The 26,934-nt window shown below is 28.6% G+C and overlaps 2 pseudogenes across 2 annotated transcripts; both read right to left on the reverse strand.

Annotated features, from left to right (window-relative positions):
• Nucleotides 1–4,917: 4,917 nt before the first annotated feature.
• LOC146886733 (uncharacterized) lies at nt 4,918–7,620 on the reverse strand (annotated as a pseudogene). The gene is made up of 3 exons (XR_014994181.1): nt 7,521–7,620; nt 5,795–6,017; nt 4,918–5,284 (listed from the first exon to the last, which is right to left on the reverse strand). The product of XR_014994181.1 is annotated as an uncharacterized LOC146886733 (transcript).
• A 3,819-nt stretch (nt 7,621–11,439) lies between these two features.
• Nucleotides 11,440–13,240, reverse strand: LOC114181599 (squamosa promoter-binding-like protein 8 pseudogene; annotated as a pseudogene). Its single transcript, XR_014994313.1, has 2 exons — nt 12,780–13,240; nt 11,440–12,644 (listed from the first exon to the last, which is right to left on the reverse strand). The product of XR_014994313.1 is annotated as a squamosa promoter-binding-like protein 8 pseudogene (transcript).
• Between the last annotated feature and the right edge of the window lie 13,694 nt (nt 13,241–26,934).

Here is a 26,934-nt window from a genome sequence, read left to right on the forward strand (position 1 = left end):
CTGCAGTGTGTGTGAACATGTATTCTTTTCTATTATATTCATCAGGCCATATCCTAATTCATCTAGGATTTCACCTAATTCATTGTATTTTTCATTTAATTCGAATTCATTTTGTTTAGGGTATAATTGGGCGAATTCGTTATTTGTAAAATCATTTATTATATCATAGTTTTTATGACTATTGTCTAAATTTATTTCGTCATTATATTCTGTTATACTAACCACTGATAGTATTTCAGAATCTGTAGATATGTCTTCATCAATTGGAAGAAGATTCATATGGCAAGATTTAATAAGTTCTGCCTCCTTTGTATAAAGATTTACAATGTTTGGACAATCTCTGGAGAAATGTCCTGGTTGGTTACAAGCATAACACCTTAGGGTTTGTTTGTATGTTTTATTTTCTCTAAACTTCCTAACATGTTTGTCGGGATTTAGAGTAGGTTTTCTGGAATTTGAAGATCTTATTGTATAAGTCTTTCTAGAAGTAGAAGGTTTTTGTACATATGATTGTGATCTGTAATTTTGGTTATATCTAGGTTTTCTTCTAGATGTGTATCGTTTTGTAGATTTATTTTGATTGTACTGTTGTGGTGTGTATATTTGTTTACAAATTCCGGAATTGGAATGTTTCAGCTGTTTTTGTATGGCAATATGGGTGCAAGTATCTTCCATTATTTTCATAATGTGTTGTATTCTTATTGAGAGGTTATTCAACATCAGAGTTACCTCATCATTTTTCTAGGATTCTCTAATTTTCTGACCTAATTTTGATGATAGAAGTGTTGGAGAAAGACTTATCTAAAGAGTCAATTTATTCTAAAACTTTTAAGTACGAAAGTAAATATACTTTTTACAATACCATTTAACTACACATTATATTTATATGTATGTAAATTTATTTTTTTATCATCAATCATAATTATAAAAGCAAATATAAAAAGTTTTCACAATTCTATTATAAATATATATAAATAAGTAATTTTATTATAAATGATTATTCTAATTTAATTACAAAAAAAAATTAATCGAATAAATTAATTAAACTTTAAAAAATGTTAGTAAAATTATTTAATCAAAATTTAAGATAATTTTTTTATTTTAATTTTTTTATTAAATGATCAAATTATTTATTTTTTTAATTCAATATCTACACACACAAAAAAGTGATATATATATATATATATATATATATATATATATATATATATATATATATATATATATATATATATATATATATATATATATATATATATATATATATATATGTGTGTGTGTGTGTGTGTGTGTGTGTGTGTGTGTGTGTGTGTGTGTGTGTGTGTGTGTGTGTTTGTGTGTGTGTATGTGTCTTCACCTTTTTATTATAGGTAATTTTTATTTGTAATTTATTATGGATAATTATTATTATTTTTGTAGGTAACTTTTTTATCAAAAGTTATTTTAATTTTAAAAAATGATTAAATTTCAAAATGGTCAAATAAAAAATAGGGTCAAATGTTTAAAAATCACTTAAAACAAATAATTAACGATAACATTAGAAAATGAAAAACAAATTGAACACCAAAATGAAGAATTAACTTATATATTAGTATAGAAGTATAAATAATAGTAAAAAAGTATAGATAGCATAGATTATTCTAGATTATACAAGAATAATTTCTACCTAATCATAAATATAAAAAACTATTAATAACTTGTGAAATTCTTTTTTTATTATAATTAATTTTGTATATATTTAACCATTTTATTTCTATTATGTTATAGTGGAGCTAACGTTAACAAACTTGCCTAAAATTAAAAGTCAACAAGCATTTTCCAATCATATATATTAAAAATATATCGTTATTGTAATTTTTATCAACAATGTGGGTGTTGATTTAAGGTTAATTCATGTAAATAAGTCATTTTACCTTTTAATTTATATAAAATGGTATATTTTAAAAATATTACGTGTTTTTTTATCTAATTAAATAGAAATAGAATTAAATAACAATTTTAAAGTTATATTCAAAATAATATACACACATTATACATGGTATATGTCGTAATTATTAAAAGTAAAATATGAATACATATGTATAAATACATAAATACAACCTAAAAATAGAAATATTACTATATTAAAAAAGCATTACCAAAGTATTTTTTAAAATATACAGTTTATTCAAAAAAGTAACAAAGTCAATACCATGACTAAATTTGCTTATTCAATAATGTTTAGTATAGAACACTGAAATTTATGGTAAAAAAACAATTTCAGTATGGTATTCTTTTTATACATACCAAAAAATTATTTAATCCTTAAATTATTATGAATACAAATGTTTGTATCATTCTAGATTTATATACTTCAAATAATGAAGACACTGTCTCACAAAGGAAAAAATATTATCTAGATAGCCTAAAAATCAATAGCTATGTAGTACCTTAAAATCAAAAACTTTGTAGTACCTTAAAATTAAAGACATTGTCACATTAAACTTCAATTGAGAGATTAAAGACGATGTTAAATACAAAAATTGAGGAAATAGACTTCATAAAAAAATATTATTGGAGGACTAAAACCCATGAACAAATGTTAAGAAACTAAAAGTAGTTTTATTAAAAATTTTAAGAATTAAAAACAAAATTTACGTAAAAAAAATAATGTGGCTGTTATGTCATATTTATAATTCACGTGGTAAGTCAGATGATTTTGATAACATAATAATGGCAATATCTAAATACATTAATTTCAAGTTGAGGAATAAAGACTAATAAACATTTATTAATTAAAAAAATTTGAAAGATGAGAAATTTTAAAATAATTTCTAATTACACACCTATCATTTCCAAATAATCTTTTATAAAGTGACTTTTTGGATTATCTATTGTAAAAGCGTTTCAGAATAAATTTTTTGAAAATTCTAAACATGATTTTTAAAATAGGATCTTCGAAATAAAGTGTTCAGAATTCTAGAACACATGAAAAATACTTCAAAAGAGTTTTTCAGAATAAACTTTTCGTAAGACATTTTTAGGAACACGTACAATACTTTTTAAAATACAATTTTTGAAAAAAGATTTAGAACATTTTTGAAACACATTAAATGTGTATGAAACAAGTTTTTTTTTTTTTCCTTTGCGATAGAGAACAATGATGACATAGAAGAATAAATATATTTTAATATTTTTCCAATAATAGCTAGTGCATTTAATAATAATGGAAGTGTAGAAAGAAAACTGCTAATAAGTTGCATAGCCCTTTTACGACCACGATGACGTGGCAATGGAAGGTTTGTCTTCTCATCCCATATTGCATGTTTTTAATATGAAGATGATTGAAATAGAAAAATAAATAAATAAATAAATAATGGATTGAGATAGAGAAGTTTTTTAAATTTTTCTTTTTTTTTTGACAAAAATTATAACTTTCAAGTATTAACTTGATTAAACATTAACATAATTTTTATAAAAATATAACCAATATTTAAATAAGTCAATATGTATTAATTAGAAGTTTTTCTAAACTAATTTAAAAAAAAACACTATATAATTTATCTATAATATAAGTATAAAAGTAAATATTGAATCCTTTATATTAAACTCATCATTCAATAGTGAATTAGTTTAGGTTAAATCAGTTTTGACACAATCAAAATAAAACTCAGCCTGGTTTAAATGGATTGAACTGGGTTTGGGTCAGATTAAATCATCGATAACGTAACCCCATGAATACCCCTCCACTTATTAAACAAAAAAGAAGAAAAAAATGTTTTCAAGAAAAACAATTCGTTGATTAGATATACTACATTTTTTTAGTATTCAAGAAATTTGAAACACAAATCTTAATAGCTACATGAATACTTGAGTTCCACAAACATTACATCTTACAATAATTCTAAATCTTACATTATCCTCTTAAATACATTTTTAACTTTAAGGGATTAAATACATTTCTTGTTCATTTAATTTTTTTCCTATGCAACAAAGTAATAGGAAGAGCAGTGAGAGAAGCAGGAAAATGTTACATAACATCATTACTCACTCCCTAGAACTATTGCCTTGTTCTTCCCACCAAACTACTTTAGTTCCCACATATCTTTAACCCTAAAGATAGAGGTTTGGACCACCTCACCTAAAAATAAGTAATAGGAAAAGTGAGTAGCACGCTAAAACTTCAATTGTTTGATTGGTGACAACACCTTCCATGAAGTGTTGGAATTATCCCAACACTTTAATTTCTCCTATCTTTTCTGGAAACACTTTGTAAGATCACAATCCCTTTGTTCATATTACAATCCTTTCCAGACTGTCCAACAAAATCTTTCTTGGTGAAACATGTGTTCATTTTCTAATGCAATCATTCCACTCAATATAAAGATCTTCCTCCAATGGGGACCACAACAAAATGGGAACGTGGAAACCACATGGTTGTCGAATGCTAGATTCTCTGACTTTACCAAAGTCAATGGTTCAAGCTCAATTTAACACTTTTCCCATAAATATCCAACTTCAGTGACAATCTTATTTGAAGCACCATTAGAAACTAACAAAAAAAAACCAAACTTTTAATTTGCCATATTATGATAAACTAACCCAAATCTGTCTGACCCAATTCCTGTTTAATCCCCACCCCAGGCTACCACAACTCATAATTTTGCACGAAACAGGTAATAATTACATAATATTAAACTGAGCCCAGACATCATTCTTCTTCATTTGGTTCTAAATTCATGACTTGGTTACAAGGTTGGAGAAGAGGTTGGTTTAATGCCATTAGATGATAAAGACCCCACATCTGGCTAGGGAAAATGCAAGGTCCACATAACAAATTAGGAATCAGGTCCATGTTTGGTATAGCTTCTTTTTTAAACCGTAAAAAAAATCTATCTCAAGAGAGTTTGTTAAAATAAGTTATTGTTTCATCAAAATAAGTTAAGGCAGACAAGCAACAATAGTTCCATTTCTAGGATTGAGTGTAGTACTAATAGTATATAAACTTGGAAAAAAAATGTACACACTTGCAGTAACAGACTAGATAACTGACTTAACCTAAATGCTCCAAGAAAGATTCTCCCAGAAACCACTGACATTTTCCACCTAGTTGACAATGCAACGACAAGCTTTTACTCATAGCAAGTCAAGGCATCTTACTTTCTCTTGTCATTTAAGGTTACAAGCGTTTTGAGCACTCCAGGGCTTATCTTGTCTGCAAGAACACCTGACTCTGATAGAAGGTAAGCTTTTTCCTTCATAATGCTCTGTAGTTTCTTTGACTCAAAGTCAAGCTTCGCTTGATCTGTAAATAATTACATGGTCAGTAAAAAAGTATAGCAAGCAATTTTTATTGAAAATAAGTTTTCGATAAAAGGACTTCACTTATAGCTATAGTTCAAAGTTTGGACAATTATAATAGTAACGATCAATAAAAGAACATGAATGGAGATAGTCAGTCTCAACACAACCTATAAACTATAATGTTGGTGTCATGTCATTTGCTTATATAAGTAAAGATTATGTATTACACAATTAAACATAAATTAATATAAAAAATAATCATAAAGTCCCGTGTCAACAATTCAGATATAGTTCTACACAAAGAATAGTTCTTTTAAGTGGCATTAGCATTTTGAAACCGCAACAGCGCATTAGACAAAAGCCACATTTACGTAAAATTACATTCTTTTCATTGTTGCAGCAATTGCAATTACAATGACTAAAGATAACCAAAGTGGGTGAACATCTAGGGAAATTTTCTGACTTTCGTTTAGTATTTTTCAAATGGTTAGAGAATAGGGTGGCCAAAAACATGTTTCCAATATAGTATGAGCTGCATGAAACTTGTATTCTGGCAAACAGATCTGTTCCTGGAAACATCATCCATCCTGAACCAAAGGTCTTTAGCTCTCAGGAACTCCCCTCATCATTGACTCGAAAGGAGATGGAACACTGCTCGTTGTTGTCCGAGCCCTTTTCCTTAATGCAGTAAGTGCTTCTCTATTCCCATTTCTCAATCTATCATTCTCAACCAGCTGTATTTTTCCAAAAGGGAGAATTGTATAGCACATTTGATAGAAAAGCAATTAAAAAGAAGATTTTATAGGCATAGTAAACAAAAAATAATAATAATCTTGATTGGCATTGTGGTATTAAAGTGATTTTTGTACATAGTAATAAGGAAATAACATTGGGATCAAGTAATTAGTTACTTTGTGAATCCAAACTGACTGACAAAACTCATTTGGCACTTTAGTTGGCTTTTCGTAGCTTTTGGTGTGCAAATTGAGTTCTGTTTTAACTTATTGCAGAGGGTAATATAGTGGATAGTAGAATGGACAGTATACCAATGATACTAGGGAAAAAAGAAATGTAACACCAAAGACATCTAATCAAAGAACAATTACAACAGCCAACACTAAGGTTTCATAATTTAGGAGAGTTAGTTGCCCAACAACTTTGGTAGATGGGTCAAGGTTAAATATAGTTTTTGTCACTTAGGGGGTGTGCTTAGCTAAAAGCTTCTTTCGGAAAAAAAAAAGCTATTATACCATATTTTTTCAAAAGCTACGTTTGTAACTTATAGATCAAACATTGTTGTGTTCTACAGTAATATAGACAAATGATTGACCTTTAAATCTTCCTTTATAGTTTTTCCTATAGTTCTTCTGATTCCAGTACTTCTATGCTTAGTTTTTATGTCTCCATCATGGTTAACAGTTATAACCCTTTTAATCAATATTAATAGTTTTACACATCACACTTATTGATGAAACTTATACACCCTTTTAAAAGTAGATCATGATTAACAAATGTTTTAATCATGTGCAACTTAGAAGAAATAAACCATTCTAAAATTATATATGGTTAAGTTGCACATGATTAAACACATCAGGGTGACATGCTAGTCACGTGTCAATCACCTGACGGAGTTTGTCAAATTTTAACAGAAAAGTTAACATAAGAAGTTTCTGCATTTTGAGAACCTTGAGAATCTAAACATGCCTTTTGAAGTCAAGAGACAAAGTTGTACAAGACACAGATCTCAAGATGCTAATCTGTAGTTTTCCATGATTAATATGCTACAGAACTATTTCATCTTGAGGAGATATGATTGAAATTCGAGGAACTATGTACCAGACTCTTATTATACTTATTCATTTATGAAACGAGCAGGATGTTTTCACCATAAATTTGTGTAAAAACCTTGGAAGAAGGCAACATTAAGGAAAGTAAAAGAAGAATACATTAGATGTGAGTAAAGTGTCTCAAATTCATCCATATCATGTTCCCAAGACAATATTTGAATACAACAATAGATTCTGACATACATACTTCATACAAACCAAGGAAAAAGTTATAGCAGAAACAAATATAATTATGAACTTTACCATCTACTTTCTCATTAAGACCAAATTCTTGTCCTCAATGTAGCAATAGAAGCTAGAGTTTACTCCTTTTTAATGAATTTTATTACTTACTTAGTTTATAAGTCTTTGAAAAAACATAATCAACTTCAATTCATAAATTTGAATTACCTATTGTCGGGCTAAAAGATGGTGCTCAGCTTCCACTTCCAATTCTGTTAATTTTTTTTGGAACTGTTTCATGCTCTCATCCATATTTGAAGAAAAGAAACTCCTGAAAGAATTAAGAAAACATTATCTATAGAAACTTGAGTAAAATATCATCAAAACAACAATCATTCAGTTGAATCAAAATGGAAAAATAATGCTATCTGTTAAAGCAAAGAAAGGCAACATCGTAACTCACAGAAAGGAAAAAAAGCTTACCTTTTAGACACGAATAGCATAATCAAATTTCTTCAACATATTCAACTCAGAAGCAAAACACATAAATCAATGACAAGGTTGAAACTAAACACTTTACGACATTTGCATAAACGCATTAGAAAGTCTTACCGGGTGCAGAGGCGATTGGAGCTCGCGCTAGGTTTATAAAATAAGGGATTTTCGAACCTAAGGATGCAACCCACAAAGGACAAATTCAAATTGAATGCAATTGGGAGAACAACAACTTTCTTTAATATAAACACATAACATGTGTCTTCACCTTTTTATTATAGGTAATTTTTATTTGTAATTTATTATGGATAATTTTTATTATTTTTGTAGGTAACTTTTTTATCACTATTTTAATTTTAAAAAATGATTAAATTTAAAAATGGTCAAATAAAAAATAGGGTCAAATGTTTAAAAATCACTTAAAACAAATAATTAATGATAACTGTTCCTGTAGAGAACAAATAAGAGGTTAGGCACAAACGTCACCTTACCATGTAGTCCGCTATCTCATCGGGTGCAGAGGCGATTGGACCTCGATATAGGGTTTTTAAAATAAGGGATTTTCGAACCTAAGGATGCAACCCACAAAGGACAAATTCAAATTGAATGCAATTGAGAGAACAACAACTTTCTTTAATATAAACACATTCTTCGAAACTGAAATAGAGTTCGATGCACGTACCCATGGTTATCAAACTCGCGGGTTGACTCGTACACCCGTACAAGTCTGCGAGTCATGACAGTGTTCACGGGTTAACTCATATATAAACTCGTTTTTTTTCAAACTCGTAGTAAACTCGGAGTAAACTCGTGGACTCGTACCAGACTCGCGAGTTCGAGAGCGAGTCACCGAATTCGAAGAACGAGACGAAATGACACAAAAACATGTTGTTGGCTTTCGGATTTTAAGCCCAAACCAAAACCCCAATGCTCCAAATCGAAAATCCCAAGCGAAAACAGATATTGAAGCCCAACTCGAAAAACCTAATCGAAGAAGAAGAGAAGATAGAACTTGAAAACATTGACCTATTTCGAAATCTCAGCTTCGGTCATTCACGTCGCAGCTCCGATCGTCTTGCACGGCAACTCTGATCGCCTCGCATGGCAGCTCTGTCGGGACACTGGTTAAGTGGCGTCGTTGATCCCTCTTTCTCTTTTCCCTCTTTTGAAGTAATGACATACGTATATAATATATATTTCTTTGTTTTCTTATTTCATTTTTTTTACTTTTACTAATCATTATATATATATATATATATATATATATATATATATATATATATTATATCTTTCTTTTTCATTTCATTTTTTTTCTCTGGCTTTCGTTGTTGTTCTGTTACATATATATAATATATATGTAGTTTTGTTTTTTATTTAATTTATTTTTGGTTTTCTAAAAATTAAATTATTTGATTTTTAATTGATTGAGACTGGTTTATAATGTTCGGAAGTGAGACTGACATTCAAATTCTTGTGATCCTAATGAAGAAGATGATGTTGGAGATGATATAAGTAGATGATTGGAGTCAAAAAGTTGAAGTTATTTATGTTTTTTTTATTCATATTAACTTATGTGTTTGCTGAAATTTGAACTTATATAATAATCATGTTTCTTGAACTAAGTTATTTTATAATTATTGAACTATTGTTTACTATTTGCATTAATTGTGGTGATTAAATTCTGAATTGGTATGATACTATATATAATTTTTTATATGAAGTAGGGGTATAGTAGATTCGTACGAGTCTACAAGTCAGGTCTACGAAGCTCTCACGAGTCTACATAGACTCTCGACTCTAATAACCTTGGTTCAACCTATGGCAAATTATGGGCCTACATCTATATGCGCATTTCATCCACCATAAAAATGGATTGGTTTTTTCTCTCTGGCATTATAGAGTGGTCTCGACTGAACGGCCATTGTATGCTAAAAGAAGAGAGCAAGTTCAGCAAGCAAGTGCGAGTAAAAATGGATTACAAAGAGTTGCATATACCTCAGGGAAAACGTGAGAGTGTAAATATTGAAAGGAAAAATGAAAAAAAAAAAAGCAAATCGTGAGTTTCGATTCGCTGATAAAGCTCCATTGTAATATGGAGAGTTAAAGGATTCAACAACCCTGAATGTGGGATTCAAATGGCAGATGAATGAATTGAGAAAATAACAATGAAAACCTATTTTCTGATTCGGTACCAAAATGCAGACAACAACCAATAATAGATCACGCGGTGCGGTGGACAAGAAAATGAAGAAGATGAAGGAAGAGGGAAGGAGAGATGGAGAATGAGAACGAACCAGAGGCTACGGTTGAAGTGATCGTCGGTGGATTCCGGCGCCGGAGCAGAGAAAATCGCCAGCGAGAAGAAGGCGGCAGAGTGTGCGAGTGGAGATAGAGAGTGTCAATAACTAGGGATTAGTCGAGAAAGTGTGTAATGAACCACCTTCATATTTTCCCTTTTTTATTTTTATTTTTTGCAGTTCCTTACTTCAATTTTTTCACAAATAAAATAAATAAAAGATGTTTGGTCTCATTTTTTGCACATCATTTCCGGCCATCGATTGTGACCCAAAATTTGCTATCAACCAAACTGGTACTCGATTAACCATTTAAAATATATATATATATATATATATATATATATATATATATATATATATATATATATATATAATAAAACAAGAATTCTACTAAAAAAAGATTTTTTATTTACGACTACGAAACAAATTATTTTTCAACTTTGTTCTAACTAATTCTTTACAAAATAAATATTTCTGTTGTGAGAGAAAAATTTGTTAGAGATAATGATGGACATCTGAAAGCATTTTTTATTGTGTGATCTTATATTTTGGACTTGAATTCTTAATATTTAAATTTATTATTACTATAATTATATTTTTATATAAAAATTAATTTCGAATATTAAAATTTAAGTTATTCTTTAGGTTTTTTAAAGAAATAATAACTTCAATGTTTGATTGGTACTAAAATTAAAAAATATGAGACTACAGTAGATTTCTTTCTTTTGTTAATGAATATGATCTGATTTTCATCTCCCTGACAACACCTATGAGATAATTACTTTAATATCTCCACAAACAGGTAGACAATTACAAAATCAACAAGGAAGATATGTTCACATGGGATTGATTACCATTGGAGTCAGATCCCTAGCTAGACATATGATTGGAGCTAGAGCTTTGATAGTTCTACACGATTCAAGATTTCAGAATAATGATTCACAAAGTGTAATAAAAATTTTAGAGGTGGATTTAAATCAACCTTTTTCCCTTATTTAATATTTAAATTTATTATTAATATAATTATATTTTTATATAAAAAATAATTTTGAATATTAAAATTTAAGTTATTCTTTAAGTTTTTTTAAAGAAATAATAACTTCAATGTTTGATTGGTACTAAAATTAAAAAATATGAGACTAGAGTAGACTTCTTTCTTTGTTAACGAATATGATCTAATTAGTATGTGATGTTTTATTTTAATCTAATTTTATTTAATTTTTTATCGATTTATTTTTTTTTAAATATTCAGATGGAACGTGTGAAGAAGCATGACATAATTATATAACTAATTATAATGTGCTTTTTAAATATATGTATGCATGTGTGTATCCAAATTATAATCACTATGAAGATGCATCAAGAATATGGTTTTTTTTTAACGTACGGCAAACTCAATCATTATCAACACTCTCCCAAGGGCAATTCCGTCTTTTCCACCTCACCCCTACATCCATGGAGAAACATCACCATTCTATGTTTCACACATTTTTATTAGTTTCTAAGAAACCAAGCAACGTAATTTTTCTAAGACCCACCCAGATTTTAATTTTAATTTCTATGTTGGGATCCAAAAAAAAAAATAGGAACGAAAACGAGGGATGTTTTCGTCATTTCGTGAGGCTCCCGATTAAATAATGAAAATTTAATTTGAACTAAGTTAAAGCCGTGGTTGGTTCGGTGTGTTGTGTTGCAAAGTGAAATAAAATTGCTACGCGAGGGGTAGCGAAAAGACGGAAGTGCCCCTGGGAGAGGCGAACTCAATATCAATGATTGATGTTAATTTTCCGACGGTGAGGGAAGAGACAAGCGCCACCACCACAACCTGCTGCATTGCTGGCAGAATCGCTGAGTCAACCCGGCGGCGATGACGGTGGCGGCTTTGGAGTGGAACTCGCACACCTTGTGGCGGCGGTGGTAGTGCTTGGCCTGAGACAGATCAGCATTGCATCCCTCGGCCTGGCAGCGCGGGGAGTTGGAGGAAGCCGCCGAACCGGATTCCGCCGGCCGGGACCGACGGTAGAGACGGCTCACGAAATCGTCCTCGGAGGAGGAGAAATACGTCCGGCCACCGAGATTCAGGCCAATTCGTGAGCCGACAAAGTCCATGGGCCGGCCCACGTCCTCGGACTTGGGAACGAGGAGGAGTCCGCCCGGGCCGGGGCCGGGCCCAGGGCCGCAGTTGGCGGCGTTGACGTGGGGCAGCGGGTCAAGCGAGAGCATGGAAGGGGGTGGGGGGTAGGAGGCGGAGGACGTGCCGTGGAAGGCGCGTGGGTCGAAGAACGGGTGGTGGTGGTGGTGGTTGTTGACTTGGTGGTGGTGCGACTGCGGGTTGAAGTGGTGGTGGTGGTTGGTGAACTCGACGGTGGCGGCCGCGGCGGTGGTGACGGCGGAGTGAGTTGGCGCGTGCAGAAAGTGGTCGGGGATGAGCGAGTGCGACGCGTAGTGGTCGAAGATTTGACGGTGCGTCTGGTCGGAAGCCCCGGCGGCGGTCTCCTCGTTTCCGGTTAGCATTATTGAAGACGGGTTTCCCCATTCGTAGTCCAACATGTCTCAAACACTGCAAACACGAAAAAAGCGATAATAAAATAAGCCGGTAGGAACAAGAAGAAGGAAAGAAGAGATTCGAGAAAAATAAGGAAAATAAAAACATGGGTTTTGTTTTTTTAAGGAAGGGTTTATGAACAAGTGTTACCTGTGCGAGTTTGGAGAGTGAAGTGAAGTGAAAGAGTGAGAGAATAAAAGCCCTAATTTGGAGAGGTTGTGTTGTTGTTAGCTTTGGAACTTCATTTTCTTCTCTCTATCTTTCTTTCTCACCATAAATGGCGTGCACATTAAGTCTTTTTTTCTTTTCTTTCTTTCTTTTTTTTCTTCCTTGTGTTTCTCTGTGTGTTTTTCTTTCTCTCTCTCTCTCTTTTCACACTTGGTGGTTTAAGACTCTGCCTCTTTGCTAAATGGATGTGCGCTTAAAAGATCTCACTTTCACCCTCAAAAAGCTGAACCCTTTTGTCCCCTTTCTCCATCTCTCTCTCTTTCTCTTTCTCTTTCTCTTTCTCTCTATGCCAAGAAAAGTTACTACTCTTCTCTCTCTCTCTATTGGTGTGAGAGTGTGTGAGAGTTTGAGGGAAACTCAGTTTATGAGGCGGCTTCTGCAGACAGTGGGTAATTGGTGGGTGATCTGTACTGTGATATATGTTACAACTTCAATGGAAAAATTACCATCACAATCCAATCAAATTCCATCTTTTTCACTTTTTTTCAAAAGGTATAAACAAAACTTTACTACAATATCATTCACCCAATGAACTTCAATGTTATCCTTCGCCACAAAAATTCATAAAGGTCAAGTTTTTATTTTGCTTCAATTCAATTTTACCCCATATACAACAAATCCAGAAACTCACCATAAAATGGTTTTACATTCAAGTTCAAGCTTGTGGGCAGGCCAATCTAGTTATGAAATGAAAAAAGCAAGAATTTTTAATTTTTATTTTTTAGTTGAACGGAATGAACATGCAAAAACGTACGGAGAAATATATATTGATATTTTTATTTTGCGGTGCAGTGCAATGCAATATTACCCTGCTTTTGTGGCAGATAAGTTAGAGGAAGAAGGAGCATGGTGGTGATGGTGGGAGCAGTAATTAATTAGCAATGTGAGAAGTAGACAAAGCAATAAAACAAAAACTGATTAACCCGATTTTGAACTGAACAAGAGCAGAACCTAGAAAAATCAGAAGCAGTATATTTATAACATATGCCATCTAAATTAATGTTTTTTTTTTCTTTTCGTGAGATCTAATAATGTTGTTGTTGGTGAGATGGGGTTAGTGAAGTGAAGAAGAGGGTGAGAATAAATTTTCGGACCCACAATCTGATTTTTGAGTTTGGTCCGTCTGATGAGTGGCTCCCAGATGATGATTAATTGTGATATATATATATGGCTAGGTGGATTTTGTGATTGCTTAATTGAATTTTCGCTTTCTTGCTTTTCCAAACGCACCCCTTTATTTCGTTTTTGAACATTTGAAAGGGACTCTTTAGAATAAGTGCAACTGCATCTGTTTCATTATTTCAGTGTAAAATGGCACCATGTTTTTTACATTAAAAGTTTCAACCCATGTGATTCTCCTCCTAATGAACCCAATCACTTTTTTATTTTTATTTTTTCAAATTCTTCCACCCACTGAGGTTTCTGATTAAGTCCCTGTGGTCGTGTTGTTAACTTCTGATTAAGCAAAGATTAGCATGCCATTTAATTCTACCTAAGAGGAGCAAAAAACAAAAATGGAAAAAGGTGTCAGTGCATAAATCAGATCTTACTTCACTTCTTAAATATCAACAGCTTTATTTATAGACTATACTGCGAAACATAAAGCCTTTTTCTTCTTTATCTTACAATCTTACTGCAACCACTGATATGTATTTTCAAAATCACCATTAAATCAACCTACTCCTTTGCAAAATCACTAAATGACTTTCTTACCAAACTCTTTTTTGCCCCTTTTAATTAATATCCCCACAAAAATATATAAACTTTGAATTTCAACAATTTCTTAAAATATATGAAGTACTTTACTGATGCATGATTATATACACTAAGAATGCAATCATCTTGAAGCAAATTAAAACATTCTCTACCTAAAGCTGTAGTTAATTATTGATCTCTGCATATGCACACATTCCAATGAGTTTGGGTTTTTGGTTGACTTGGGATTTTCCTCCTTGGAGGGTTTAGTTTCCATTACACTGATCTATGCAGCATGCAGAAATTCTGTGTGCACTTGATTTTGTACAAAAACAAAGTCACACATCTCTCTTCAGTACTATAGTCAGTTTGACATAACACAAGCTCATGCAGCATTGCAGCATTGCAGAAACAGATCCATAACCTATATCTATATATCTATATATAACTTCAGCCAGCAAGAAACAAAATGATATGATGTGAATATTGGAATTAAATGTACTTATGTAGACAAAACATGCATGCACCAAAATGTATTATTCTCTCACACTACTCACTGCACTCACTGACCATGCAACAACCTATAGCTACACCAAATTCTTCATATGAAAACTGTACTGTTCTTCTACTCATTACTGGGTTTTGATTATATATAGCATTTTGCAAGCTTGAGGATTGAATAGATGAAAAAATGTGAGTGTTGAAAGAGGTGAGTGTGTGTGAGAGAGAGAGAGAGAGTGAAAGAATTGCAGACATTAAATGGAGTTTTTGTGGTGATGATGGTTCCACATTATTATTAAGGGAAGAAAGAAAGAAAGAAAGAGTGAGTCAAATGTTGGGACCTTGTATGGCCCAAAAAGCAGCCATGCGAACCAAATTCTGCTGGAATTTCTGAAATTATCACGTGGGCTACCTCTCTACATTTTTTAATGATTCTTACAAAATTTATACTTTTCAAAAATGTAAGACTAGAATATTATAATAATAATTTGATATTTGAAAACGGATGTCATGATATAGGTCTAATAAATAAATATTGTTAAAATATTTTTTAGATAATTTTGATACTATTGTTAATCCTAAATCTTTTATGATATTTCTAGTTGATTCGAGACTTTTCATGTTTTAAGAAAACTGAAAAAATATATATATTTTAGAAATAACATCCTACTAATAATACTTTATGTAATAAAAATTACTTTGACAAGTTTTCTTTTATATCACTAAATGTTACTTGTTAATATTTTGTCAATGAGAGAAGTTGGATTCATAATTTCTGTCAGATCCTTTTTTTAAATCCTTCAAACCAATTATATATTTTTCAAATGTCAGTGGAAAGAGTTGAATACATAACATTTTTCATATTCATATTCTTTCGAACTCTTACAATTAAGACAACCTTATACCTCCATCTTGGTAAGCTTATTTTGTAACTGGACTTATTTTATAAAGTTTATTTAACATTTCAAGCGTGTTTCATAATAGTATTTAACTTAACATTAAAGCAAAAATGTGTCAAACAGTATAAACAACTCAAATATAATTTTGAAATACGTACGAAACATCAAATAAATTTAACAAATTTGATTAAAACGACTAAATCCACGTATTTCGAAAGATGAAGGACTAAATTTGTCCAAAATTTCGAAATGGACTAATTCTAAAATTCACTTAAAGTTACATATTTAACTCTTATTTTTATCATAAATGACTTTAATTAGCTTATAAAATGCGAGTCTTAATTTTTGGGTTCGTTTTTTTTTTTCATTTTCATATCTTTAATATTTATTGGAAATCTCTTTATATTAATCTAAAAGGAGACTTTTATTTGAAAATGAAAACGTGCTTATCATGAAAGATTAAGCGAAAATGTGTTTTTCCTTCCGCGAGCACATGTTAGATCCTTAAATTTGATTTTGAGGAAGTTGTTTAAAACGAGTTTTGATGAAATTTAAGTGATAATGTTTATATGATGTCGCCTAACAGAAGTTCAGTAAATGTAAAAGCCAAGACAGACTTAAATGATAAATTTATTGATAGCAAAAAAAATATTATTAAACATATATAATTTGATTTTAATATATTAATTTTTATTATGGATTTACGTGTTACATGATTTTAATTAATATGAAAAGTAAAAGAAAATATTCAAATTATTTTTTTAGTATCGTTAATATTACAAGAAAATAATAAACTAGGTTTAAATAAACACTTTTTACCCTAAAATGAGATTCTAAAGTGAGATGTTAATAGTTGATTAAGTCAATAAAAATAAATACTTTAAATTTAATTTCAACGGATTAAAAAATGTTAAGTCATTACAAAATTTAGTTATTTTTATTATGTAAACTTTGCATCAAGTTAACTGATTTTATTTTATTGCTTAAATCAAAAAGAAAAAGTTAGAGTCAGTGAATCAACTATAAATATCACAAATAATGTTAGTCGGGCTGGTTCTATATTGTAACTAGAATAAAAAAAGTTAATAGAATTAAATATGATGAAGTTAGTTTATATTTATTTAAGTTAGTGTGAATTTAGTTAATATTAGTCTAAATTATTTAATATTTATTTGTTAATGTTGATTTAGCCTATGCTAATAAAATCTATTTTTAATAATTATTTAAATTTATGTCACACTTAAGCCAACACTAATTTTACAATTTATAAATCTTCACTAATGCAGATTTTGATTTTTAATTCGTCTTATATGTCCCGGTTGTCCAGGAACTGAAACATATAATGGTGCGGTGATATTTTTGTAATTTCAGACTACTTTTAACATGGATCATATATAACTTTTAATCTAACAAAAACATTACTTTTACAATGTGATTCACAACTAATTCTTATGTTTTGTGACATGGTGTCTTCTATGAGATGAAATGTTAATCTATAATCTTTCACTATTTACATATTTCTAGAGAGTGACACTTGTAATATATATATATATATATATATATATATATATATATATATATATATATATATATATATATATATATATATATATATATATATATATATATATATATATATATATACATGTATATATACATGTGTATATATATATTTATATACATGTATATATATATATATACATATACATGTATATATATATATACATATATATGTATATAAAATAGATTAATCAAACGTGATATTAATAATATACAAGTTCTTTTTTGGTGGAATAAGACTTATAGTTTTACATGATTCACTTCTTTAAGAATAAGCGTGATCTATCTACATTCACTTTTGCTTAATTTTGTATGTTTCTTCTTGTATTTCATGAGTTTTGACCTAATCCTTTCATAATTTATTATGTTTTTCTTTTATTAATAATTTGTGTTGTCCTTTTCAGCAATCAACCTTTTATCCTAAAAAAGATTAACTTATTGTACACTTTTAACCTTTTATGCCCAAGATTTTAAGTAATTAATTTAAAATAAGTTAATTTTATCAAAACACTCCCCCTATAATATTGTACATGACTCTGCAATGATAAAATGATATTTCTTATGCTAAAGTTTTGTCCATATTGAAATATATAACATTCATTTATAGAAAAAAAACACAACCCAACGAAAGCTGCAAGTAGTTTCTGATTAAAATAATTATTATTATTAACCCATTTGGTTAATTAATCTCTTCTTCATCTAAATTCCGTAATTTGTAAATTATTGTATGCAATATATATATATATATATATATATATATATATATATATATATATATATATATATATATATATATATATATATATATATATATTCTCTTGTCGTAAATAACATGACATAGTGTAAGTTTCATCAAATAAGTATCATTCAAAAGCATTTATAAGTGACCTAATTGCAGAAACCAAAATGCGAATCAAATGAGACGAAAACAAAGAACAAGAGATAAAAAAGAAAAGGAAAAGGTCAAGTAAGTAGGGTTCCCTAGCCCTAGTTTCATATTTTTCCTTGCAATATATCTCACGTCAATGATAATTTATATTAACTTTTCATCATAAAAATTCCAATTTACTTCCCTTCCACCACCAATTATTTGTTTGGAAACTACATATAATTCACAAAATCATGTTAAAGTTACATTAAGAATTTAGTCGAGAATTTAAGTGAAAATTTAAGTCAATAAAAAAAAGTTGAACAAATTATAAAAATAAAACTCATAAATTTATTGTTTTAAAATTTTAAATTGTAATAACATTAAATTTTTTACATGATTATTTCATTGATATTAAATATCTTTAATGAATCTCTTCGAAAAATCAACGAGGTTAATATATTTTAAAAAGTATGTAAGATTATAAACCTAGAAATCCATGTTAAAACTTGTTTAAACTCCAAAACAAACATACCTGATTACTATTTATCGATTTATCATTTAACTTCAATCATATATATCATAAGTTTCAGTTTCGATATACTTGACATATTAAGTATCTGTTTTTACCGATATTAGTTAAAAGAAGGTTCTTTTAGAAGTTTAAATCAACTTAAACATTTCTCAACTTTTAATTCTTAATTTATGTAATTTTAGTATATGGAAAAAAGTCGACTTTTTTTAATTGTTTTCTCTTATACATATAGTACACATACAGAAATTATAGTCTTGTTTATAATGCTGATATGTCTTCAAAGTCTCTAATGAAACATAGATATATCATAAAAGAAAGTTATGATTTGTTTAACTCTATATTTGATGGCAACAGAAGTTGCTTTTGCATGTTTGGAGTGTTGAGGTTGGAACATTAAGCAAGATTAACACTCTAGGGAGAAATGTGAGTGGGTGAAAAAATAAAAGAGGATTTTAATTTATGATTGATGAAATTTGAACTTAATAACTGAGATGTCAAAATTTATAAAGATTAAATATGTTTTTAGTCTCTAACAGTTTGACGCAAAATTAAAATTTGTACATATTCGAAATTTTGATACATTTTGATTCTCAAACTTTATGAACAATTGGAAATAATTTTTTTCTTCCAACTACATTAAATTTTTTTGATGTACACGTTTCATGTTAATATTTAAGTTGTTTATATTATTTGACATGTTTTCACTTTAATGTTAGTTCAAAAACACGTTTGACATGTTAAAATTTAATGTAATTGAGTTAAAAAGACTACATTCATTCATTTTTTAAATTTGGAAATTAAGACAACAACAAATTCTAGTCTGCTCGTTAAAGTAAAGATTAAAAAAAATTAACACAATTTGTAGTAATTTATGTTGACGTAAACTGATTTGGAAGAAGGAGTAGAATTTGAAGGTGAAAAAGTTAGAGGCAAAGTAATGGTAGAAAAATGTTTGATGAAATTGAGAAGAAGGAAAATGGTGGGTAGGAAAAGGGAAAGAAGTAGTACTGGTGCAGTTCTGGCACTGGACATGCTAATTGACAGCATTATGGTAAGAAAGTAACAGCTTCACAAAAAGCTGCTAATCAATCATCATATTCATGTTAGGGAAATAAACTATTTATGCAAAAACTCTTCTTTCATTGAGTTAGGCTTCAGACCTACCTAGCCTTCTAAATCCATTTCTTTTTTATTTTCTTCACTTTTGGACCTGTCAACATTTCAAATTCTAAATATTTAATCAAAATAAAGTTTCATAATCTAAATATTTAATACAAGCTGTAGTAACTAGAATGAGTTAATTTTTATGAATTCTATGTTTTAATCTTTTTGTAAGTTAATTTTGACTCATGAAAAAACTATTTATTTTGTTTCATTGAAAGTATCTTCAGACAATTTTGTTTACAAGATTGATATTTTATGAAACTTGTAGGACAAAAAAATAATTAATTAGTGATTATTTGTTTTAGTATTGAAACATGTACTTTGTTTAATAATATCACCTTAATTTTGCAATTTAAGCAAAAATCTATAGTGTTTGGCTTCCATCGTAAGGTGAGTCGTGTGTATTACTCGAAGAAGCCAAAGTAAAAAAGCCTAGGATCAAATCGTATAAGAAAAACCAATTTATGTAATTAATTATATATATATATATATATATATATATATATATAAGCTTTTCTATTTAATTTAAAAATGTTTAAATACAATGAAACAATAACATACACTATTAACTAAAACATTAAATATTTTGATAAAGAAAAAGAGATAGTTATGACTATATATATTATCAATACACTTATCCATTTTATAATTAAACATTTTATTATTATATTTATTAAAATTAAATCACTTCTCGAATTGAAGCAAACAAATCCTAATTAGAGTTTGGTTATGATATGAAAGTGTGAGAAAGCATGTAGGTAAAAGAGTGTTTTGGTTTATAGAATGTGTAGTATTGTATTATTGTGTTTTGGTGAAGTTGGATGGAAGAAGAAGATGAAGAATTTGTGGCTGAAGAATGTCCACAAAGTGTGGGAAAATGCCAAAGCTGTTGAGAGATGTGACAATGTACTGCAACAACAACAACCAAAATTCATCATTTCAATTCAATTCACTCCTTAAACCTAATACCATATTAACAATCCTCTTCTTTCACATGTAACATCAATGATTCTAAAAACTTAGGAAGAGCTTTTGGTATAGTCCAATGAACATGGCTACATAGTATGCCTTCAAATAAACCTAATGCTTTGTCAAAATCAAACTAGTTCAAGGGGATGGGAACACCACCACCACAACAACAAAAAGTAATAAAATATTTATCGGAAATAATTTTTCTAAATTTAAAAAATATATAAGGAACAACAATAAAAAATGATAATAATAGTCATAAAAAAAACACTAACAATATTTTTTTCTCTCATTTCTCTTTTTCAAAGATTATAACTTTTATCCACACTCTTGATACTCAAATAATTTGGACATGGCTAGGCTCAACCTTTGCCTCGAGCCGACCCGGCTACAGATCCGATACGATCACTGGTTTGGATTGACCCTGATTTAAATTTCGCCCTGAGTTGACTCGACTCGAATGTCGGTTGAGGCTGACCTGGCTCTAACTTCGGTTTGGGCTGACCAGGATCGATATTCAGCCCGGGCTGACCCAGTCAGACTGTCATCCCGAGCCAACTCGACTCGACTATCGATCCGGAGCCACTCGGATCGACCTTCAATGTGGGCAGACTCGGCTCGATCTTCGTGAGTAGAGTGATGGTGGAGTGAAAATAAGTGAAATTTCAAATTTCGTATACTTTTGAGAGCATTTGAAATTCTTCTATTTTAGTGATTTAAAATACCTTCCAAAATTTCTTAAATTTGAATTACTTTTTAATTACTTTATCTAAACAAATCATTTTAGTGTGAAGAATTTTAAATTCTTCAAATAAATGAATTACCCTTCTAAATTACCTCGTTCAAACACAACACAAAGTTTTTTAACATGTAAAATGCGTTTTCCAACCAACATTGAAGCGGGAACGTGTCAAACGGTATAAATAACTCAAATGTTAGCATAAAACGTGTTCGACACGTCACAAAGTTTAACGTAATTGAGTTAAGATGACTATATCCATTCATTTTTAAAGTTTAAGGACAAAAATGTATCAAAGTTTCATATATAGTTCTTTTAACCTAATTACGTTAATTTTTTTTAACATGTAAAACATGTTTCTCAACAGATATTGAAGTGAGAACATGTCAAACGGTGTAAACAACTTAATATTCGCATGAAATGCGTTTTACACATTCAAAATATTTAACTTAATTAGGTTAAAAGGACTACATTAATTCATTTCTAAATTCTAAAGACAAAAATGTATTAAAGTTTCACACCAAAATGAATTTTAATAAAAACTAAAAATATACTTAGCCTAAATTTATTATAGTTATTATAATATTTGTTGTGATTCCTTAATTTTTTAACAAGAAAAAAAATATTTGTTTAGGTTAAAGTTAAAGTTTTAGCTCCGCTCCTGATTATTTCTATATGGATAGACCAACTAATTTATTTAAATATGTTTTTTTAAATGAATTCGATAAATACATTTACATTTACTTATTTGCGACTTTTATTCTTAATTGATTGAATAACATTTAATCTAGTTTAATACGAACTTAAAAAAAAGTGGGAATTCCTTTCTAGTTAGATTAAATCGGACAGCACAATTTTTGGTTGGATAACAGATTCTTAACTCAATTCAACAAAAAAAAAAATATACTAATAATAATATAATAATTATTCTATTTTTCTTTTAGTTAAATGTATATTTTTGGAATATTAAATTATTCAATTTTAAATAGTAAATGATAAAGTTTGTCTTTTCTAACAAAATTTAACAAGACAAATGTTTTGAAATAATAAATTTTGAAAAACAAATAAAACATATTATTCAATTGATTTAATTCACTATAACTTTAGGAATGATAATTTTGATAAAGTTGTATCGATTAAAAAAAATCTGATTTGATCCGAATTGAGTTAGGTGAAGTTAGGTGATAGATTTATCGAAATATAATCAACTTGACCCGTGTAGCTCCTAAGTTTTAATAAGAAAGATTACTAATAAAAATCAATATAAATTATTTAAATTATAATATCAATTATTCTAATGATAGGGTAATTTGGTCTAAAAATATAAATGGTTTAAACGAGATACACTTTGTTTAATTAAGGAACTTAAAAAGTTTATAAATAAAAAAAATGTTTGTGCAAATTTTATTTTATAAAAATTAGTATCTTTCTAAACTCAAATTTGCTATACTTTTTTCCTAAGATTTTGAGTTTACATATCATCATTTTCGAGATCTGAATCCATCGTAGGCATGTTAGTAAATAAGAGAAAATAATCTATGAATGAGAGTTTTGTTTAATGTAAGTCCTTGTTTGTCTATTTTCTTGAGATGATTTCTTATTGGGTTGTTTGCATGCTTAGGAATAAATGTTTGCATATGAAAGTTTGAGGGATAAAGTTGAATCTTTGTTGGGATCATAGTGATATCATTAATTTGATGATCAAGATTTTCTACATTATATTTGAGTTTTTTCTATTGAAAATAAATTTATTGGCACTATTAGAATTTTTCATATTTTATGAGAATTGTCTTGAAAATTTGTTATAAAGTTTTCGCAAGAAATGATTTATTTTTTCTATTTTTTTTTACAAATTTTTTTTGACAAGTAATTCCTTTGTAGGTAATTATTTCCTATAAAATTATAAAATTCACTAGTATTTCCTACAAAAAATTTTGCAAAAAAAGATTTTTGTGCAAAATATTTTGCAAAAATTGGTTGTAAATTCTTGCAAACCATTATTCATAACAAAATTTGCAAGTGTTTTCTAAAAAAAATTCAAAAGAAAATTGACAGGAAATATGTGTTTTTTTTAGTAATGTGGGTTTCAGCTTAAAGTAGATGGATTTTTTCAAGTAAGGGAAGCTACTTTATTGATATTGATCGATGAATGTAATGCATAGTCTATTTTTTATGACAATATTATCATGTTGCATCTTTAATATCATAATCTTCGATTTAGTATGCAACTGAAGTTGAAGTTTGTCTTTTGCATATGAATTTGAAGTATTTTGTGCATACATAAGTCGATGTTCCTTAGATGCATAGGGGAACCCAAAGTTTGCATGTTGCATGAGTTTGGGGTTCCTCAACTACATGTTAACTACGCCTTGAGTTAGGAATTTATTGTTTGGTACAAGAAATTAGGGTTTTCTTCATAAGTTTGTCTAGAGTCTTCACCTTCTATAGTCTTGAAAGTAAAGTAAATTTTTTTATAGTAAGTTATTGTTTTTCTCTTTTCTCATTTGGTTGTTTTCATTCCTAGGAATAAGTGTTTGCAAATGATGTTTAAGAAGGTAAAGATGAATCTTTGTTAAGGTCATGGTGATATCACACTACAAGAAAAAATCCTATTACCTACAGTCAAAATTCATATGTAACTCACAAAATCTGTAGGTAAAACAATTTTACCTATGGACTACCTATGAACAAAAATTCGTAGATAAAATAGTCGTAACTAACGTTATCTACGGATAAATCCGTAAATAATTACATACTGATATATCCATAGATAATTACATACGGATTAATCTGTAAGTAATTACATATAGATTATTCCGTAGGTAATTACATACAGATATGTCCATATGTAATTACCTACGGATATATCTCTATGTAATTACCTACTGATATGATTCATAGGTAATGTGTTTACTAGTTTTAATTAAAATATTTTTTTTCTACAATACCTACAAAATATGGACATCTTGAAAGTCATGATATATGTTCCAAATAATTATTACAATAATAAATATAGAAAATTTATAATAAGAAAATTAAGAGTATCATTAAAGTAAATAATTGTGATTATAGTGGTTATATCTAAGTTTAACAATGAGAAATTTAAATACAATACAATAATCTTAATAAAAACAATCCAACCATAAGCTTAATGTTTAAGAGCAATTCTTCGGTGAAAATTTCAAATCATATACAATCCAACCATCATAATAAAAAAAATTAAACTAGCAACATTATATCTAAGTCAATTATCTTAATTTGGTGAGAGCTATTTTCCAACATCATGAGAGCACATATAAATGATTTAGAATCACTCTTAACCTTGTCAAACTCTTTCTTCACACCATGTGAAATTTCTAAAAAATAGTAATGTGATATTTAGGCAATATAAATAAAATAATATTTTACCTTAATTAATAATAATAATAATAATAATAATAATAATAATATGCCAACCATGCTTATACCATATATTATACAAATATACGACATTAGAAAATATCACGAAATAATCAAATTGCTAATAGAATAACATAATTATTGTAAATACGAGAATATAAAAGTTTGTAAGAATATTTTAAAATATCTCTACATTTAATCACTTAATTGACCTTTCATGTAAATGGATATGATATATATATATATATATATATATATATATATATATATATATATATATATATATATATATATATATATATATATATATATAAATGAGTCATGATATAAATTATATCAAATTAGATATATACATATGCATTAAGAGTTAATAAAAATAATTATATTAGAATATGGTATAGTTATAATTATAACTTTTTTTCTTTTTTCTAAGTGTTTGAATCGAAATAAAAAGATAAAAATGTAAAACCGACGAAGAGATCAGAAAGTAGCATGAATTATAGATAGTTTGTTCAGAGATGAAGTGATTCCCAGTCGCAGGACCCATTCACTCTCCTCAGACTATCGACACGTGGCAGAGGGTAGCCACTTGGTTTTTCACTGCAGCGAGTACATCCAATATATGCCCAGTGGCAAGTGAAATGCTTCCGCTGTGGATAAGAGAAAGAATGCATCAAAGTTCAAATTTGATGAGATAAAAAAAAAGAAAAAGAAAAGAGAGAGAAAAAAAATGTTATCTCAAGAGAAAGACTGACAGAGACCATGACTAGTGTACGGAATGTCTCATACTAACAATTTTGCATCATCACTCATCACAAAATATATATATATATATATATATATATATATATATATGTATATATATATATATATATTTTTCGATGCTTAAATATTAGAAAAATATTTATTTACCGATAACAAATATTATAAAATTTATAAATTATATGATGTAATAAAAAAATAAGTATAGTATAGACAAAATTAATATATATATATATATATATATTATTTAAATATTATTAACATAATAGTAAATATATTTTTCTGCTTCTTAATAAACAGATTTTTTAATTTACGAGAAAATTATGTTTCTAAACTCATTAATGTCTTAGCTTTTATAATTAAGATGAGATATTTATGTTAATTTTTTATTATGAATTTAATGTGATAACAGTTTTTTTTTTTGGGTCAAATTTTTTTTTTCTTATTCTTTATTAAATCTACTTTTAGCTTTTTTATATTTTGCTGACTCATTTTAATTCTAAATATTTTCTTAATTTTTTACAATTTTTTTTACTAATTTTAGTCTTTTAATAATGTTTTCGTCTACCAATTTTTAATCAACCTGTTTAACCTACATACTGTCTAAACTAGGCCAATTTTTTTTAATGAACATTAAATGGATTTTGAACATTGAGAGTTGGAGGGAATCGCAAATTATATATATATATATATATATATATATGTATATATATATATATATATATATATATATGTATATATATGTATATATATATATGTATATATATATATTCATTTTTAAGCTCATTTTCATGAAAAAAAAGTCTTACTGTTTCACAATTTCAAAAACTTTCTAATACCTTAAAATCACAAGACATTGTCATATTAAACTTCAATTGAGAGATTAAAGACGATGTCAAATACAAAAATTGAGGAAATAGATTTCATAAAAAAAAAATATTATTATAGGACTAAAACCAATAAACAAATGTTAAGAAACTAAAAGT

The sequence above is a fragment of the Vigna unguiculata genome, chromosome 4, assembly GCF_037176805.1.
Source record: "Vigna unguiculata cultivar grain cowpea cultivar isolate G323 ecotype 2 chromosome 4, ASM3717680v1, whole genome shotgun sequence".
Classification (NCBI taxonomy): Eukaryota; Viridiplantae; Streptophyta; class Magnoliopsida; order Fabales; family Fabaceae; genus Vigna; species Vigna unguiculata.